At 40.0% G+C, this 19,191-nt stretch overlaps 1 protein-coding gene across 6 annotated transcripts in view; it reads left to right on the top strand.

Annotated features, from left to right (window-relative positions):
* The window catches only part of VTCN1 (V-set domain containing T cell activation inhibitor 1), an 89,993-nt gene that overhangs the window by 41,748 nt on the left and 29,054 nt on the right, over positions 1-19,191 (top strand). Inside the window, exon 1 of one of the 6 annotated variants that reach the window (XM_027866762.1) lies at positions 9,152-9,166. The exons of the other annotated variants lie outside the window; for them this stretch is intronic. The gene's annotated coding sequence lies outside the window, so the exon portion shown is untranslated. Of the gene's footprint in view, positions 1-9,151; positions 9,167-19,191 lie in introns of those variants that run through there. 6 annotated transcript variants of the gene reach the window in all.

The raw sequence follows: 19,191 nt of genomic DNA on the forward strand, positions 1-19,191 counted from the left end.
ACCTATCCACGAGTCTGACAAGTAATATGTTTCATGTTCTTCAAATTTTCTTGTAATGTCTCTTTTTATATCTAGGTCATGTATCCATTTTGACCTTATCTTGGTAAATGAATAATATTGATGACAGTGGGCATTCTTGTTTCGTTCCTGATCTTATTGGGAAGGCTTCTAGCTTAGCTCCACTATAAATAATGCTTGCTGGTGGTTTCAGATAAATGTTTTTTATCAATTTAGCAAAAAATCCATTTATACCTATACTTTCAAGTGTTTTTTAATAGAAATGAGTGCTGGGCTTTAACAAAGTCTTTTTCTGCATCTATTGATATAATCATACGATTTTTGAATTTTTATTATTGATATAATCAATTATATTAATAGTTTTCCTTATGTTAAACCATTCTTGCATTCCTAGTATGAATCCCACTTGGCCATAATATTTGTAATATATTGTTATAATCTTTTAGCTAGTATTTTATTTAGACATTTTCATCCATATTCATTAACGAAGTTGGTCTATCATTTTCTCTGTTTTTACTCTTTCTGGTTTAGACATCAGTATCATATTTGTCTCATAAGAGGAGTTTGATAGGATCTCATCTTTGCCTATTATTCCAAATTATTTAATACTGCAATTAGTTGATCTTTAAATGTTTGATAGAATTTACTTGTAAATCCATCAGGTCCTGGTGCTTTTTTTTTTTTTTAGGAATCTCATTTATAACCTGTTCAATTTCTTTTTCCAAAATAGGTCTTTTTAGATATTCTATTTCCTCGTCTGCCAAACTAGGCAATTTATATATTTTTTGTAAATATTCTTCCATTTCACTTAAATTATTGTTAAATTTATTGGCATGTAATTGGGCAAAATAACTCCTTATCATTGCTTTAATTTCATCTTTGTTAGGCTTCCACAATGTTTTAAGAAAATGATCCAAGTCGATGACAGTGTAGGTTCATTATCTATAGCAATCTCTCACTTCTCCACTTGTGGTACTGGGTTCCATAACTACGCACGTAATCTCACAGCCAGAAGGGAACCTAGAGATCACCTAACCTCACTCGTATTTAATGCATGTGGGACCTTGGACAAATCACTTAACTTGGCCTCAGTTTCTGCATTGGTAAAAGGAGTTTAGGCTAGGATGCCACTGAGGTCTCTTCCTGCTATACATCTATGATCCCGTGCTCTCCTCATTTAAAAAATATGAAAAATAATGAATTTCATCTGTACCAGGTCCATGGGCTCTTTCTGGGGCTCTAAATACAAAAAACTCTTCATCAACACACTCAGCCACTGGGGTGAGATTGTGGTGTGGTTTAATGGAAAGAGTCTGGATTTGTCATTAGGGAGTCCTGATCAAACCCTGGCTCTCATATTTATGAACTGTATGATCATGGACAAAATATTCTAATTCTCTGTGCTTCCATTTCCTCCTTTGTAAAACTGGGGTGGCAGTATATTCATTATCTACTTCACAGGGTTGCTATGAAGAACGTGGCCTGCAAATGCAGAGGTACTACGTAAAGATGTATTATTATCATAGGTTTCACAAGGTGTAGAAAAAGCCCTTTTCCCACAGTTCAGGTGAAATAAAATTACATTTGTTTTTCCCCCCAGAATGAACTTACTAGCATGCTAAGGAAAAAGAAAACAAAAGCCAAAGAATGAAAATAGACTTTTTTATGCTGTTATCATCTTATCAAAAATTGGCTTGGCTGGTGCACTCAATGGAGATTTTTTCCTTGTCTCAAACTCACGTAGACTATGAGAAAACGCTACTCAAGGCTGGCCCAAGGTGCATCTGGGTTGGTGCCATTTTGAAGCCAGATGGGATTTTTAGTCCCTCCCAAAACCTATTTCTAGTGTTTTCTCTTGATGTAAGCAGTCCTGGTTGTTCTTTCTGGCCCTAGGTTGTGCTATAAAGTTTTGTTGGAACTCTTGCCTTTAAAAAATTATTTTTAAATTATGAACTTAATCTTCAAACAGCTCAATATAAAAAGAACAAAAAAGAGAATCATATATGAAACCATGAACTTCTGTTACATACAATTTACCAAGCAGTGGATAAAGGGCTGGCCTCAGATTCAGCCAGTTCTGCCACATACTGGCTGTGTGACACTGGGCAAGTCCCTTCAACAAGGAATCTTTGGAGGCATTATGTTGAAGACCAGATAAGATTCCATAATGGGTGTAAACACAAAAATGACTCCATTTTGTCACCCTCTGATGAGGGGTCTTCAGGCAAAGGTTGGATGTTGTTAAAAAAAAAAAAACCCCAACAAATTCTGGTTCAGTGATCCTTGCCTTCTCAGATTCTTTCCTGACTCCCCCCCCCCCCCACCTCTGGAGGAGAGAAGGCACTGCCTTTATCTGCTCACCAAGGTTTTGTTGAATTACAGAATGTCAAAGAGAAGGAATGTCAGAGGCTGCCTAGATTAGCCTGAATCCAAACCTGAGCCTGCGCCAGAGCCTGAATAGGAATCCCCTCTACAACATTCCTTACTAGTTGTCATCCAAATCTGCCTGAAGAAGGAAGACTTCCTGTGCAATGGAGTCATTTCCTTTGGGGGCATCTCTGAATGTTAAGAACTTTTTCCTTCTAATAGGTCTCTCTCCAACTGCAATTTCCATTCATGATCCTAATGTCTCCTGAGGCCATATGGAACAAATTCAATCCTTCTTCTACATGACTGCCTTTCCAGTGTTTGAAGACTGCCATCATGTTCTCCATAATTCTTCTCTTCGCTAGGCTCAACACTCCAAGTTTCTTAACTGCTCCTTGTATGGCAGGGTCTTTAGTCATTTCACTACGTCATCTGGGAGTGCCAGTTTGTCAATGCCCTTCCCAAAAGGTGGTACTTGGAACTGAAGAGGACTCTCTCAATATGATCTGATCAAGGCAAAGTCCACTGAGTCTGTCCTTTTCTTCACTCTGGACAAGATCTTATCTACCTGCAGCCTTTCAAAGTGTCAAACTGGTCTCTCCTCTCTCTGATACAAAGTTCTGTAAAGTTTGGATTCAGGCAAAGGGCCACACTAGAGGGCTACATGTGGCCTCAAGGCCACAGCTTCCCTACCCCTGATCTAGACTATGACTGAATTAGTTTTGTTTGGCTCTATGTTAGTTACACTATCAACACACAATGAACTTGTGGTCTACTAAAAAATCTAGCTCTTTTTCTTTATGTGTACTGTGTTCATGCCTCCCTCATTCTGCACTTGCATAGCTGATTTTTTTGAACCCAAGCGTAGGAATTAACACTTATTAAACCTCATGTTGAGAGACAGTATGGCACAGTGGATATAGAGCTGGTCTCTGAGTCAGCAGGACCTGAGTCCAAGTCTTGCCTCTGACCATGAGAACATCAGGGTCTCATTTAATTCTGTCAGCCTGTAAGTCACAGAACAGTTGTTGATCTCAGTTTGCCTTGATAGAGGAAGTTGCCTCATGGGTAGCTCCTTATACTGATGAATAAATTATATGCCATCTGCAAAATGAATAAGCATGCTATCTATGCCTTCCTCTAAGTCACTGATAAAAATGTTGAATGGCAAAGTAATGCACTAGAAACCCATATGGACCCACTACTCTTTTTAGGCATTCATTGAACCAGTTTCAAATCACCTAGCTACAATCAACTAGCCCACTGATGTCAAACTCAAATAGAAAAGGCTTCATATTGACTTAGAAAACCACAAATTAATGTTATCTAGGATGTATTTTATTTTTACTTAGTTAAACATTTCCCAATTACATTTTAATCTGGTACAAGCTACACGTGGGAGTTTTGCCAGCCACTTGTTGCTAAACCTCTAATTTAATCCATATCTTGTGCACAAGGATATCATAAGGGACTTTTGAAAATGCCTCACTGAAATCCATGTAAACTATGTCTTTAGAATTCCCTTCAAAGTGTTCATGCCTCATTCATTCAAAAAATACAATCTAAAATTTGGCTAGCAATTAGAGCCAAACTCACCCATATATGTATATGGGTAAGGACTCAAGGGCTATATACATATATATTTTCTTGCTCTTCTGGTTTGTAGTCTCTTATTCAGACATAACCCAGCACCAGAAGTTGGTTGTGTGCCAGGGCAACCATAAATATTCAGATGCTTTCCCGGGATTCTATTGACCACTAAAGTCATGAACTATCTGAAGGATTTTGAGACTGTTTGTGGAAAGTTCTAAAAGAAAGACGCCAGAAATAGAATAAGGAATCAGTAGACCAGGATTTTATCACTGGGTCACCTTCATCTTAAGCTTCTTCCAGAGTCAAGTCCATGGGACTGGGCATGTGCTTTTCAGCCCTTCAAAGCCACCAAAACAAACGGCTGTCGTGGGCACAGCCGCTGGTTAACAACGGAGCTGAGACAAAGCAAGAATGACCCTGACCAGTGAATGCTGAGCCCAGCACAGCAGGTTGGATGAGGTGACCCATGCTGCCCTTAAAGACAAGGCCCTTCTCCCATTGCCCAGAGCTGGGGAGAAGGCAGTTATTGAGAAAAACAACCCTCCTCCCAAGTTTGTGTTTCACTTCTTTATAAACAGAAGGAATTCGTGCAGGGAAGTTTTGTTTTCTGGGTAGTTGGGTGTACCCAGTCAATGTACCTCTGTGAAGGATTTCCACTCCTCCCTGCAATTTCTTTACATCGCATTGCCATTGCTTATTATAGTATTGTATAAAATAAATGAGTTGCTATTAGTCTTTGCTTTTTGTTATGTGGTCAATAGAAATTGAGAATCATCATAGTCTGGAATAATCTGGCAGACCCATCCAGACCCATCCAGTGAGGAGCAGGAAAGCAACTTAAAAAAAAAAACAAAAAACAAAAAACGGCTCTCCCTAAGTACTCCCAAACCCAGTGGTTCTACCCGTAACTGCCTCCCTGGCTAGCCCAAGGCCATAAGTAGAAGCAATAGGCAGAAAGTGATTAGTAACCTGCCATGAGTCATATTTCCCTGGACTAGAAATGTTGTCGGAGTGGTGTTCAGAGAGAGGAGAGTTTTTATCTCTGGGAACCTGTAAGGAGCACATTTCTGGGTTTCTCTTCTCTCCTTTATCCCCTCCTCTTATAGTCATTGCTACTTATGAGATTGCTCTCCCACAATAATCCTGTTACACATCAGCTGTGTGGTATAAATATACATGTGGGGAGCTGTAGCCATGAGCTTTCCATCTGTGTGACACTGGAAACCTGGGACCATGAATGCATAATATACTCAGCGTCCTGAAGCCCTTCCCTGCTTGCAGGAATGCAGTTCCTAGTATCACAGGAGCATGCTTTAATTTATTAAAAGGAGGAAACGAAACAAACCCTATCTTGGGCAACCTTTAGTCCCAAGGTTAGGTGATTCCCAGTGTAACTTAACAGTTCCTAGCATGACGGTTCCTATGGTGGAGGTAGTGACCCAGAAGTCCCAGGGGCAACGTTGCTCTCTGTCTCTGTCTTTCTGCCATCCTCCTCTCTCCAAATTACTGTAGCATACAGTTCACCAGTTTTTCAGGCAAGCCTGGGAATTCTCTATAAAGTACCCCAAACTTTAAGTGCTATCTTTCCATGGCAAAATGAGGGCAAAAAACACCCACAGGGTTTTTTTCAGTGCTTTTGGTTGCCCCCACCCCCATTACTTACTATTTTCATCCTTCCTTCCCTCCTCCTTTTCTCCTTAGTTATCGGTCCCTTAAGGTAGAGAGGTGGGTCAAGGAAGCTCTTTGTTATCCCTCTGGGCAAATATAGTAGGTGGGGGAGGTGAGGGAAGGTGGGAGCTTAAGGGGAGAAGAGGAACAATTTTCTTGTAGTTTGGAGCATAGAACATTGGTATAATATTTGCCCATCTCTGGGCTTGCCGACCTCTCTAGCTCTCTTTAGACTTAAGGCTGTTCTATAATGGCTCTGCACATGCCTCCCTCCCGCTCCTAGAGACCTATATAGCTCCAGATCCGTGATAAAGATCTAGATCTTTGTCCCTGAATTTTTTTTTTTTGCCTGCCAAATAATACAATCACTGAAGGTTCAGAATCCTCAAATTGTATATATCAACCAATCAGTCAAAGGTGTAACAAGGCATTATAAGTTCTTAATCAACTCTAGAAGGTAGGGATATTAGCCATTGGATGAAGAATGCCACCCAAGAAATATCTTATTATTGGTTGAATGAATCAGATGCCCCTCTGGATCTCTGTGTAATAATAGCCATACTTACTACCATTAAGTTTGAGGCCACTCTTCTCATGGACATGTACGTATTCATGGGAAAATATGAACCCAGACTTTTGGAGGGATGTTTTATACCAACCTACTATCTCATAACAACAACAACAATAATAGCCATATAAATGTCTAGCGTTTATAAAGCATTTTACGATTTGTAAAGCACTTTACAAATATTATCTCATTTGATCCTCACAACAACCCTGGGAGATACTATAATCCTGATTTTTACAGATGAGAAAACCTAGGCAGGCAGAGGTTAAATGACTCGCCTAGGGTCACACAGCTAGTAAGTGTCTGAGATAGAAATGGAACTAAGGTCTAGCTGACTCCAAGTCTAGTGCTCTTTCCACTGTCACGTAGCTGTGATGTGTCACATAACTAATGTGTGTGTTTGTGTATCTCATATATATAAACTCTTTAAAGTTTGCGAAACACTGTATGTGTGTTATCTAAGACAATCCTCACAATAACCCTATTATCATCTCCATTATATAGATGAGGAAATTGAGGCTGAGAAAGGCTAAGTGATTCACACAGTAAATTTCTGAGATGGGATTTGACTTCAGGGTTTCCTCATTCCAAGTTCAACTCTGTTACCCACAAAACTACCTAGCTTCATTTTGGTAACAGACCATATAATAAGTAAATACCCTTTTCAAGAAGCTAATTGAAACTTGGTTGACTGATGTTAATGGCAAGCGTACCGGTAGGAGTTTATGAATAGCTGTGCTAGAAACCCAACCTCTCAGAGTTACTCCCAGAATCCTTAGAGGAGCAGTCAGCCACCTTCTCGGGGTCTGGCTTGCCAATGAGAGGAGGAGCTGGGGAAGTGGCACCAGAGGGATACTATATACATATATACATATATGTGTGTGTGTGTGAATATACATTTATGTACTTTTTTGTGTATATCTAATCAGAAATTTGAATTTGAAAATATTCTATAAATATACTTAAAATTCTTGTATATTTTAGAATACATATTACACATACAACAAAACATTCTCTACCAAAGGAAGAAGAGAATCATTCTCTCACAGAGGCTATGTCAAATGGTTGAAAATATTTGCTCCAACATTCTCAGTTTCCCTTAATAACCTGTTGTGTGATTTATCTATTAAATACAAACTTAAGGCACATATAATTCCAGTCCATTCATTAAAAAAATTTAAATCTTATTTTTATTACTCTCTGTTGTTTTACATTGCTCTGATTTCCAAATATAGCCTCCCCTCTCTCTCCATTCATCCATTCATCTAAAGATTAAAAACAAAGGTAATTCAGCAAAATCGACCAACACATTAGCTATGCAAATGCTGCCTGAACAGCACTTATAACATTCCACTCCAGTAGTCTTCTACCTTTGTGAATTGAGGGCAACAAGTACATCAAATCCACTCTTCTCCAAGGCCAAACTTGGCCATTATAACTACATCAGGTTAATTTTTTGGAGTTGTTGTTGTTCCTGTTTACGTTACTATAGTCATTATAACAAGACATTGGTAGAGACCTATGTGTGCTGGTAGACAAGAATTCTGAATGTTTATTTACGTGAGTCCTTAGAGATCCATGAAGACTATGACTGAAAGGTCTCCTCAGACAGGGAGGAGGAGGAGTGTCCTGAAAACAGTTAAGACCTGAGAGAGTAGCATGGGCTTAAGCAAGAGACTCAGAAGCAGCGACGTTATAGGGAGGAGGGAGGGGGAGGGGGTCAAGCCAGCTAAGTCTCCAGGTGCAGGACTGTTGTTCGTCTTGGGTGAATTGACAAGGAAGTAAAAAACTCAGACTCCAAGGCAAGCACTGCCTGAGTTCTGTGGGAACCACATGGGGCAAATACAGAGGAGCTGGAGCTATTCATGCTACTGAGAACAGACTTGATGAATTTGTTCTTTCCCATCCTCGTTCTCATTTTCTCAGGAGGAAAATAAGCATATTTCCCAATCCCTATTTCTTAAGAGTTTGTTTTGTTTTCTGTTTTGTTGTTTCTCTTTGCAATAAAGTGGTTAACCAGTGAATGACTAATTTGTGTAATTGTGGTAAAGTGAGAGGTATCAGTTGGTAAGGTACTTAAGCAGGGGAGAGAGAGGGAGAAAGAGAGAGAGAGAGAGAGAGAGAGAGAGAGAGAGAGAGATCACATTTGTATAGCTTCCCAAAATCAGAAAGAAAACATGGATGCCGACTAGTTAGTCCTAGACAAAAAAGCTTAGCAATACTGGTGGGAAATGGTTTGTGATTACTTTATCCACTTCCATTCTCCCATTATTTCTTCTCTGGTTTAAAAGGAAAACTTCACCTTCAGGGCAGAACCAAGGAAAGAAAAGGTCACACTCAAGGAGAGGACAGAGGGAGAAAGCTGGGGAAGAGTGGTTGTTGTTTGTCCTTTGTTCTTTAAGGGAACCATGATATCAGGAAGATGATGCCATGACTTGCAAGTGAATTGGATTTAATTGAGGGAGGGTTGTGCAAAGTCATCAGTCTCACTCCCTCCTCCAGAGACATCTGGGTCCGGTGGCAAGATATAGATCAGGATGACTAGAGATGGCCCTGGATGCAGTGGGAGACCTTGCCTTTTTAAGTTAAGGTCTTTCCCTTGTCTCAGTTTGATTGAGGCAACACCCTTCAGTGATTAAGGCTAGGTACGAAATGAGGGAAAGAATGGCGTCTTTAGTCAAAAAAAAAAAATCAGTCTGGGAGGGGGAGACTCTCAGAGTTTCTGGCCAAGATGGAAACAATTGTTATTTACACTTGCTCTGAGCCATCTGCGCCCAAACAATGACCAAGTAAGGCTTGGGCTGGGATCTACTATTGGCCAATCAATGAGAACCGGAGTGATTTGGGTTTAAGGCATGATTCTTAAGAAAGAAATCTAGCCCTTAAACTCAAAGATATCTTGCAAAGTTTCAGCGATCAAAATTTATATTCCTTTGGGCAGAGCACTTGCAGGTAAGGGTATGATTCCTTATATGGACAGTGGGAAAGGAGAGAGGGAGGGAAGGAAGGAAGAAAGGAAGGAAGGAGCTGTGTTGCCCAACTGGAACTGGACAGTTGGGTCCAAGTAGGGCAGCTACCACTATTCACAGGTTGCTTGTCCTTCCTTCTGGAAGAGGACCATGATATCAGGAAGGTGATGCCATGACTTATAAGTGAATTGGATTTAAGTGAGAGAGGCTGTGCAAAGTCACCAGCCTCACTCTCTCCTCTGAAGCCATTTGGGTCCAGTGGCAAGATATAGATCAGGACAATTGGAGATGGCTCCTGGGGGAAGAGTAATACCACCCACACAAAGGGTGGAGGCCAGATAAAGGGAATAGTTAGTCCCAGATCACCAATACCAGCTTTCCAGAAGCTAAAACAACTACTTGACTTGCAAGATGTATATTCTTTTCTTGGTTCTAATTACTTTAGTCTGTATCAGTTCATATAATTCATCCTATCCTTCTGCGAACTCTTCATATTCATAATTTCTTATGGCATAGTAATATCCATGCACATGATTTTTAGTCATTCCACAAGAGATGAGATTAACTTTGTTTCCAATTCTTTGTTACTATTAAAAAAAAATGCTCCTATATTTTAGTGTAAGGTACCTTTCTCTCTGTCTTTGACCTCTTAGCAATCCATATATTTTATAAAGGAACTGTAGCCCAAAAAGTGGAAGTGATTTACTGAAGGTTACAAAGCTGGTAAGAGGTTCAAACAAGATTAAAGCCTATGATTCCTCACCCACTGTACTCTAGTTCTTTCATAAAACTATGGCTTTCCCCATTACTTTTGATGATATCCTTTTAAAAACACTGATTGCTGAGGGCTATGGGAATAAGGCAGGAGGTCAGGAAGGCTTTATTATATAAAGATGATCATGTTTGTTTCACATGTGGAAAACTACAAAGTTCAAGGTAAATTTTGACAATTTTCATCTAGTAAATGGAAATTTCCTCTGTGGGGCAATCCTGTTAAAAGAATTCCTCTTTTTTTTCCTGTCTCCTGAGAAAGGAAAGGGGTCCATCAGGACTTATCAGTGTTGGATCATCAGTTACATTATAAAGTAAATGTCAAATCCAAACTAAGGACTCTGGGGCTCATCCATATAAGCAACCAGGAAGATGTGCTGGTAACTTTTATCCTCTTCAAAGGCTATACTTGTACCATGGATGGATCCTGGGCAAATTGGCCATCCCTACCAGGCAGGGTCAGGGGACTGCCCAGAAAATCAAAAGGAACAGATGCATGTGGGAGGGTGGGGGAGGTGTCTTTTATCAAAAGTGAGCATGGTCAGAGCAAGAGAGAAAAATATAGGGCTTATGACTGACATATGGGAATGTTAGTAATAAAAGATAGAATTTATTGGGTTTTTTTTTACATGTGTTTTTAAAACTTTGGGTTCCAAATTTTCTCCCTTCCTCCCTCCCCACCCACCCTCATTGATAAGGCAAGCAACTAAATATAGGTTATATATGTGCAGTTATGCAAAACACTTTCATAGTAGACATGTTGAGAAAAACTAACTCTATTTCCCTTTATCCTATCCCGCCCACCCATTTATTCTATTCTTTCTTTTGACCCTGTCCCTCCTCAGAAGTATTTGCTTCTGATTACTCCCTTTCCCAATCTGCCCTCCTCTCTATCATTCCCCTACTCTCTTGTCTCCTTCCCCCCTATTTTCCTGTAGGGTAAGACAGATTTCCATACCCAATTGAGTGTGTATGTTATTCCCTCCTTAAGTCAAATCCTATGAGAATAAGATTCACTCATTCCCTCTCACCTTCCCCTGTTTCCCCTCCACTGTAAGAGCCTTTTCTTTTCTGTTTTTTTTTTTTGGTGGGATAATTTACCCCATTCTACCTCTCCCTTTCTCCTTCTCCTAGTATATTCCTCTCTCAAAAAGATAGAATTTAAAAGCAATTGTTACTAGGGATTAGATAAGTATGATTCTTACTATATTCATATATCTTCCTCTACTTTTAGCCCTAGTCCTTTTCTCCCATTCCCCATTTAATGCATGGCTTTCAGTGATGGTTTGAGATAGAGTAAGAGAGACTACAGGAGTTTGAGTAGTCAGCGAAGCAGGCCAAAGTGCTCCCTCTACCGGTCATTATCAGGTGGTGCAAGAGGGGAGGAAGGTGGGCTGAGAATGGACTCTACTCTGTGCTAGCACTGAGGGGCAAGAATGATGCTCTCTGGAACCAAAACAAAACGGAAGACGAGAGGGCTGGAGAAGTAGTGCACATTTGTACTTCCTTCCCTGGCCAAGGTTCCATTGCAACTGTTCCACTACTGCTGTCTCAAGAAAGGAGAGTTGGTTGGTTTTTTTTTTTTTCGTTTTTGTATTTTCACTGGTGCCTAGCACAGACCTGTAATTATGGTGGTGTAGGGAACTCTCTGTGGAAACCTCCTTCACAATACATATCAGAAACTCGTCTGTAATTTATGATCTTGGAGAGGTGTTGATGACGCTGAGAAATTAAGAGACTGGCCTACTCAGAAGCAGGACTTGAACCAACTGTGGCATTTAAAAAGATGAAGAGACATGATTTCTGGGTAATTAGCCATTTTATTAATAATGTTGGCATTTTAATGAAATAGGTCAGTAGCACTCTCAAATGCCAAAGACCCCCTCATAGTGGTGGGCTTACAGTTTATATGCCCTTGGAAGAGCAGGTGTTCCTGAGGGGAGTAATCAACTCTGATTGGTTAACAATTAATGAGAGAATGACTATTATGAGAAGTGGGTTATATTCCAATAAAGGTCTTGAAGGCGGATCACCCAAGTCTTGATCAAAGAGACTTATTAATTTCCGTCTGATTAAAAGGGGAAATCCACATTTTCCTAGACCTGTTTGAATAAACACAATGAGCAGGAATCCTCCTGTTAGCCTAAACTTAGATTTTTTTCCTGCTGTCTGATTAAATCTTAGCTTGGGCAAGTCTTTGCCCAAGATTTCCCACACTGGTTGATTTCTGGATGAGGAAACAGAAAAGGGGAAAAAACTTGGTCTTGATTCATTAATTAGTTATTAATACAAGAGAGAAACAATCACTTCCCTCAAACCCAGGTCTTCCCCTCCTTAGAGTTTATAAACAGAGGCTGGGAAGGTCTTGTTGGGTACATTATAGTGGGGTTCCTTTTGTGTAGCAGTTGGACTAGATGGCCACAGTTGGCCCTTCCAGATTCTGGGATGGAAGAGTTAGGGGTTATTTTTTTTTGTTTGTTTGTTTGTTTAAAGAACAAGAGAAACCTGAGCATGTTTGCAGGCAACATGAAAGAAATCTGGGTAACAGGAGTTGTATCTATGCTCCCAGCTCATGAGCATCATTTCCATGTCTCACTGGGTTGGTTCCACCCATAAAGTTTCTTAAAACCCAAAAGAGAGCATGCCTACCTCCTGAGAGAGTCACTGGGGAATGGCTATGCTGCTGAAAGGAGAAAGAGCTAAAAAGTGGGAGAGGTGGGTGAGTCCCAAGGAGGAAGTGATGCAGGATACAATCAACATTCCATCTTTGAAAGAGAGGCAAGAACAAAGAGAGGGAAACATGGGGTCCGGGCTGCAGGACAGATCCAAGAGAGCTGGGTGAGTCTGGATGCTTATGGGGGCCCACATCCACTGGACTTGGTGATATAGAGAGCCATGAGCTGAAAAGCAGCAGAATCAAGAGTGGTGGAGGATCTATGGTACCTTGACAGTCAGAACCCCATGAGTGGTGAATGTTCCTCCCTCCCTGCAACAGTGGGAAGAGGAGCTCTCAATTGAAGTACTCAAACGGTTGCCTGGAATTCCTGGGCTTATACAGTACTTTGGGCTTGTGCAGATCTGCGGGGACTGCCAACTCTTAGTCCCTATCATATTTTAAGACATTTGGTCTCATTCATCTTTGTTTCTGTGGTTATTAATAAAGTATATGGTTAATCCATGCTGGTGTGACTCAAAATACAACAGAAGGGAAGAGGGAAGTCTTCCTGGTGGAAGCTGGTGGAAGTTGAGACAAGAATATGTTTAATAAATCTATGCAGACCATACTAGGAGACTAATAAGAACATTGCCATCCACAAAAGGGGTGGAGGTAGCTAGCTTTCTGAGGATCATAATGAGTTTGCTATTTCTATCCTCCCATGTTGAAAGCAGGGGATATGAAATACTTGTTAAATACTATGGGGAGATGGACAGTGTATAGTTTGGAAATTACCTGAACTGGTAGCATATTTTAGCATACCTAGAATGACAAGAGTTAGAGATCACAGAATCACAGATCTAGATCTGGAAGAAATCTCAAAATCCATCTACACTACAGATGAGGAAACTGAGATCCAGTGGCTGGACCTTACAGTCCACATCGGGCATAGTATTTCAACCTAGTTTCCTAATTCTAGAGCCAGTGCTTATTCTACTATAGCTGCTATAGTATACACACACACACACACACACACACACACACACACACACACACACACAGATTTATGTGATTGATATGTATGTATGTATGTATAAATGGCAGATGGTGCAGTGGATAGAGTACTAGACCCAGAGTCAGAAACACTTGAGTTCAAATTTGGCCTCAGACCTATACTAGACCTTATGACCCTGAGTAGGTTATGTAAACTCTATCTGCCTCAGTTTCCTCATCTGTAAAGTGGGAATAGTAATAATAATAATAATAATATCTACCTCCCAGGGCTGTGGTGAGGATCAAATGAGATAATATCTGTAGAGTGCTTTGCAAAACTTAAAATGTTATATAAATACTGGCTAGTGTTATCATAATAGCATCAAGGAAATATAAAAAGCACTCAATTTCGAAAAAGGATCAGGGAAAATTAGAACAATCGAGCTGTTAACAAAAAATAAAGTTGGATGGCTATACAAAAGTATAATAGAGTAAAGGTTTTTAAGGAGTTTAAATAATTTTACCCTTGGGAACAATACTGTTCTATGAGTGTTATCTTGTTTATGCTTTATAGTCATATCTCTCTTATGTAATCATATAATCATATAATCAAATGTCTCTCTTAACTGTGTATTCATAGTTAGGGGTGTAATTTTCAAAATTTTTGGGAAAACTGAAATATATATGTAACCCTAATATCCCTATTGAGGATCCCAGTACAATTTTGGGAAACCTCTCACAAAGTTACTTTGTGTTGTATTTCCATCTCCACCTATATACCCACCCAGAGAAACCCTGGCAGCTTAAATATCTGTCTCAGATTGTTTAACCCCAATTGGGCCCCTAGCTCCTCTGAAAGCATTCAGGTCAATGAAAACAGCAAACAGAGAACAGACTTAATGTGGTAACAAATACAGAAAGGATTAACATCTGAATCTTTGGAAAATCAAGAAAACCCCTTCTAGTTGGTCTCCTCCCACTACCCAGAGTTCCCATAATTCATGAAAATGCCCCAGGTGATTCTGTCCAAGAGCAAAGATGGCTGACCCTGGTGCCTGCTGGTGCCTCCACGTGGTTCTGGCTCCTTTTTTCTGGGCAGCTCACGCTATTCTCCATCCAGGTTAACAGATGGCTTAGAGGTTCTTCCTTTCTCCTTCTGTCCCTTTTAAGATGTATTCTCATCTTATCAGTATATTAAATTTAATAATCAATTCAGATAATTTACATTTGTTAGCCATATTTACTTTTAAATCTATTTCGTTTTATGTATAAATAGAGATAAAATAATTGAACTTGCAGGACTCTAGTAATTCTTAGTTATGCCAAGTTTATGAGAAATAGGCAAAAAGGTGAGGAAAGATGGAACCATGAACATAACAGAAAACAAAGAAAGTAATGATATGTTCTGGACTCAGTCTTCTGTCCAGCATCAAGCAAGTACAAAAAGCACTTGTTAAGAAAAAAAATCTTATTTGTATTGTTATCTCTTGTTTTAACACGAGCTTTATTTCTAAATATATCTCTCCCCTTCTCCCACCTATAACCTATTTTAAAAGAGGGGGAAAAAATATTTCAGCAAAACTAACCAACACGTCAGTCATTTCTGCCAGTATATGCGATGTTCTTTACCCATAGTCCTCTACATCTGCAAGAAAGGAGAGTAAGATATATTTTCCAACTCTTCACCAAGATCAAGCTTTGTCATCATAAGTAGTGTTCAGTTTCAGGTTTTGTCATCCTTTCTGTTGACATTGTTGTAGTCATTGTGCACATTCTTTTCTTAATTCTGCTTATTTCATTCTGAAAGTACTCATTTAAAAAAATTGAGAAAAGTAGAACTCTACAAGTGCAATTTTTTTTAAGGTAGAAAAAAATCTAGTAAGTGATAATCATGAGGAGGCTAATGGTAGACAGCATTTATGTGGTGCTCCAAGGTTTGAAAAGCACTCTACTCCCTACGTTCCCCCTCACTTGAGGGCAGCAAAATTAAAGATAGGTGAGGAGATAGTAAAAGAATACCTAGCATCTCTAAATAAGTTTAAGTCTTGTGTCCTGGACAAATCATATCTCAAGTGGTGAAGGAGATTCATTAATGTAATCACTGAAGAATTAATGATGGTTGAAAAATCGTGGTAAAGACCAAGGCCCCAAATCTGGAGATGAGTAAATATTGTTCTGATTTCTGGCCAAAGAGACAAGATGACCAGCAACCAGAAGTCTCTCTTGAGTGGCATCTATAAGGTACAGTCCAGGGATAGAGAATAAAATAGGAATGGGGAAATGGTTTTCAGTGGGCAATGTGGGTAAGCAGGAGCAAAAATTGACAATTTGTGTTGAAGTGTCAGAGAGGTCTGGTTTCTAGGGGTATGGAATATCCAGGATACAATACATAGGCTTAAGTGACCCAGATTAGAGCAAAATGCTGATGCATCTGAAATGGACAGCTTGAATGGCTCACCTGATTGCTGTGGTGGTTCTGTTGTACTGACCCTTCAGAGCTGGGCTGCATGGTTTAGCCCACTGCCACATTCATTATCTATAGGCCTGTGAGTTTCATGTTAGTCCCAGGCAGAATTCTAGAATGGGTTATTAAACAGATAGTTTATGAGAATTTAGAAAGTGATATCTAGAAGCCAGCATGGGTTTACTAAGAACAGGTCATGGAACACTAATTTAATTTTCCTGTGACAAGATCACTAAATTAGGGGAATGCTATAAAAATATTATACGTGGAATTCTGCCAGGTATTTGGCATGCTCTCTCATGATATTTATTGAATCACTGACTCTATACGTCACTCAAACTGGTTTATGAATTACTCTTTCAATTATACATGCCATCTAGGCAGCTAGGTCGTGACCTAAAGGGGAAAGTGTAGGATTTACGAGTCAGAAAAACCCTCATGCACTAGCTACGTAATGCTTCATCTAATCCGTAAACTGGGGATATCAATAGCTCCTACCTCAAAGGGTTATTGAAAGGAATATACATATATATGTATTAGCAACTAATTTTATCTTTATGCTTTTGCACAAATTGCCTCCATGCTGGGAATGCCCTCCTTCCTTACCATCACCTCTTAACCACACCAACTCCTAAATGAAGCCTTTTCTGATCCCCTTAAATGTTAGTGCTGTTTTCTCTCTGAAAATACATTACATAATTACATAACTATGCATTTATGTACACACTGACTCTCCTGATAGGATTCAAGCTCCTTGGGCATAGAGACTGTCTCATTCTTTGTCTCTGTATTCCCTAGCACCTAGGACAATACTAGCGGGCCTACTCGCATAAGGCAGGCTCTTCATCCATATTGGCTGAACTCAGCTGAATTGAATTGACAAGGGCAACACAAACTAGTGAGTAGAGATAAAAAAAAAAATAGTACCTGAAGGAAAAAATCCTCCTGGAAAAAGAGAGTATGGGCTGTTGTGACCTGAGAGGGCCAAAAAGATGCTCTACTGGGTCAAACCAGATTTCACTGAATGAGTAGGAAGGAGCCAGGAGAGACGTGTGGCAACATTCCCAAGTGGGAAAGACTACAGCACAGAGGGAAGATGCAGGTGTCATTGAAGTGAGGTCTTATCTCCCAAAGCTTCTCCCCTCAAATAGGTGTCTCTTATGTCAGGGGCCTGCTAGCCACACTTCCTCCTCTCTCGCTGCAATGGCATTGCCTGGGATCTGGACAATATCTCTTTAGAAAATATGGTGAAATAAGGGGGTAAATGATAGTAAATCAAGATGGATTTGTGACTGGCTGAATAATTAAATGCCCAAAGTGAAGAGAATGATTTATCTACCTGGAAGAATGCCTCTGGTGGTAATCCCAAGGGCCCTGTCCTTGATCCTATTTCATTTAATATCAAAGATTTGAAGATGCTGATGTCATCATTATCTAATTTGAAGATGAAAGGAAGTTTTTGGAGGGATAAGAAAGTTTGGTGGGGGAATAGTTAATATTTTGGATGATAGAATGAGGATCTCAAAAGATACCCCCACATACACACACCTAAAAAAACCACAATTGAACCAAAGAGCTCAAAATCCAATGAGGTGAAATTTAACAACAATAACTATGTTAAAGTTCTGACTATGTTCTCAAAAAAAGCCAAGTGTGCTTTGGCAGTTGTGTGACATATGGACGGTAAAAAGTGGAAGCAGAAATTACAATAGTCAGGGAAAGAACTACCCAAATTCATATGATGGCGACGGCAGATAGAAGAGCTATTGTGGAGCTTGAATCACCAGCATGTGGCAACCAGACGGTCTAAAGAGGAGGGGAAATCGGGCAAAGAGAAAAAAATGAACCCAAGTGCCTGGGAGGGTAGTGGTGCTATCAAAAGAAGCAGGCAATTTAGGAGGAAGAGTAGGCTGGAGGGCAGAGAAGGAAGATGAGTTAGTGCCTAATTCAAGCTCTTTTGATAAGAACAATAAAAGTCAATCAATGGAGGAGAAAAGGGAAAGCAGCTTTTTTCTTTGTATCATCCCCACCCTCCAAGCCTTGAAGTCTCCATAGACAGCAGAGAATAGCTACGTGATGTTATTATGTTCAGCTGCTCTGATTACTGATAGCTTTTCCAAGGCTCTTAATTAGACCAAGTTGTCTCCCAGGGGAATATTAATTCAAAACAAACATCAGGTGATCTTAGGATGGCTGAGAAGCTTGTTAACAGATGGAAAGGACTGGCACCAAGGGACGTGTATGAGGCAAATGTCTTGATCCCATAATAGGGTAAGGGATGGATAAGTAGGTCCACTAGTCCAGTCATGCAATTCATTATACAGAGACAGAGCCATATTACACTCAGCTGATCTAATTACGGGGTTCATTGATAGTGGACAAACCAATTTAGTAGACAAAGGATATTGAGGCTGCAGCTTCCCTGCCTCACTGCCCATGCTTCCACACTAGTGTCAGGAAACCTGCCCAGAATTTTGCAGGCTAGTCCTGAGTGGTCCAGGGGAGTTATGTGTTATTGGGTTTACTTTCATGATAGACAAAGGGAGCTGGAACCCTTAATAAATGTACCAATCCGGCACATGAAGAGCCTAGTCAATTAGAAATATTCCATGCATAAGATTAAAGAGCTAGAGTGGAAGAGACTTCAAAGGCACTCTAGTTCAACCTCCTCATTTTACAGATGAGGAAACTGAGACCCAGGAAGGCTAAGAGACTTGCCCAAGATCACACAGATAGTAATTATCATAGAAAGAATATGAACCTAGGACTTCTGACTACGGAGCAAGTGTTTCTTCCACTGCACCATGCCGCCTCCAAATTTTAACTGGGAGAAATGAGGAAAGCAAGGCATGGTAGAATCTTTTAGGTCTTAGGCACTGCACTTAATGGATGTCTCACTCCAGCTATTCAGACTAAAACACTCTGTTCCTTCCTTCATTGATAATATACAAAAGTGCAGCCCCCTGGAGCTCCTTGCAGGCATGTTGAATTATTTCTTAGATAAATTATCTGTCCTCACAAATGAGCATGAAGCCATAAATCTAAAATGAATACCTGGGACATAAGCTGAAGGCACTAGTGGAGTCATCATCTTTGGGACATCCTGGGTTTGAAGGTGAGAGCT

This window comes from Vombatus ursinus, unplaced genomic scaffold (genome assembly GCF_900497805.2).
Source record: "Vombatus ursinus unplaced genomic scaffold, bare-nosed wombat genome assembly UNPS02014782.1, whole genome shotgun sequence".
Classification (NCBI taxonomy): Eukaryota; Metazoa; Chordata; class Mammalia; order Diprotodontia; family Vombatidae; genus Vombatus; species Vombatus ursinus.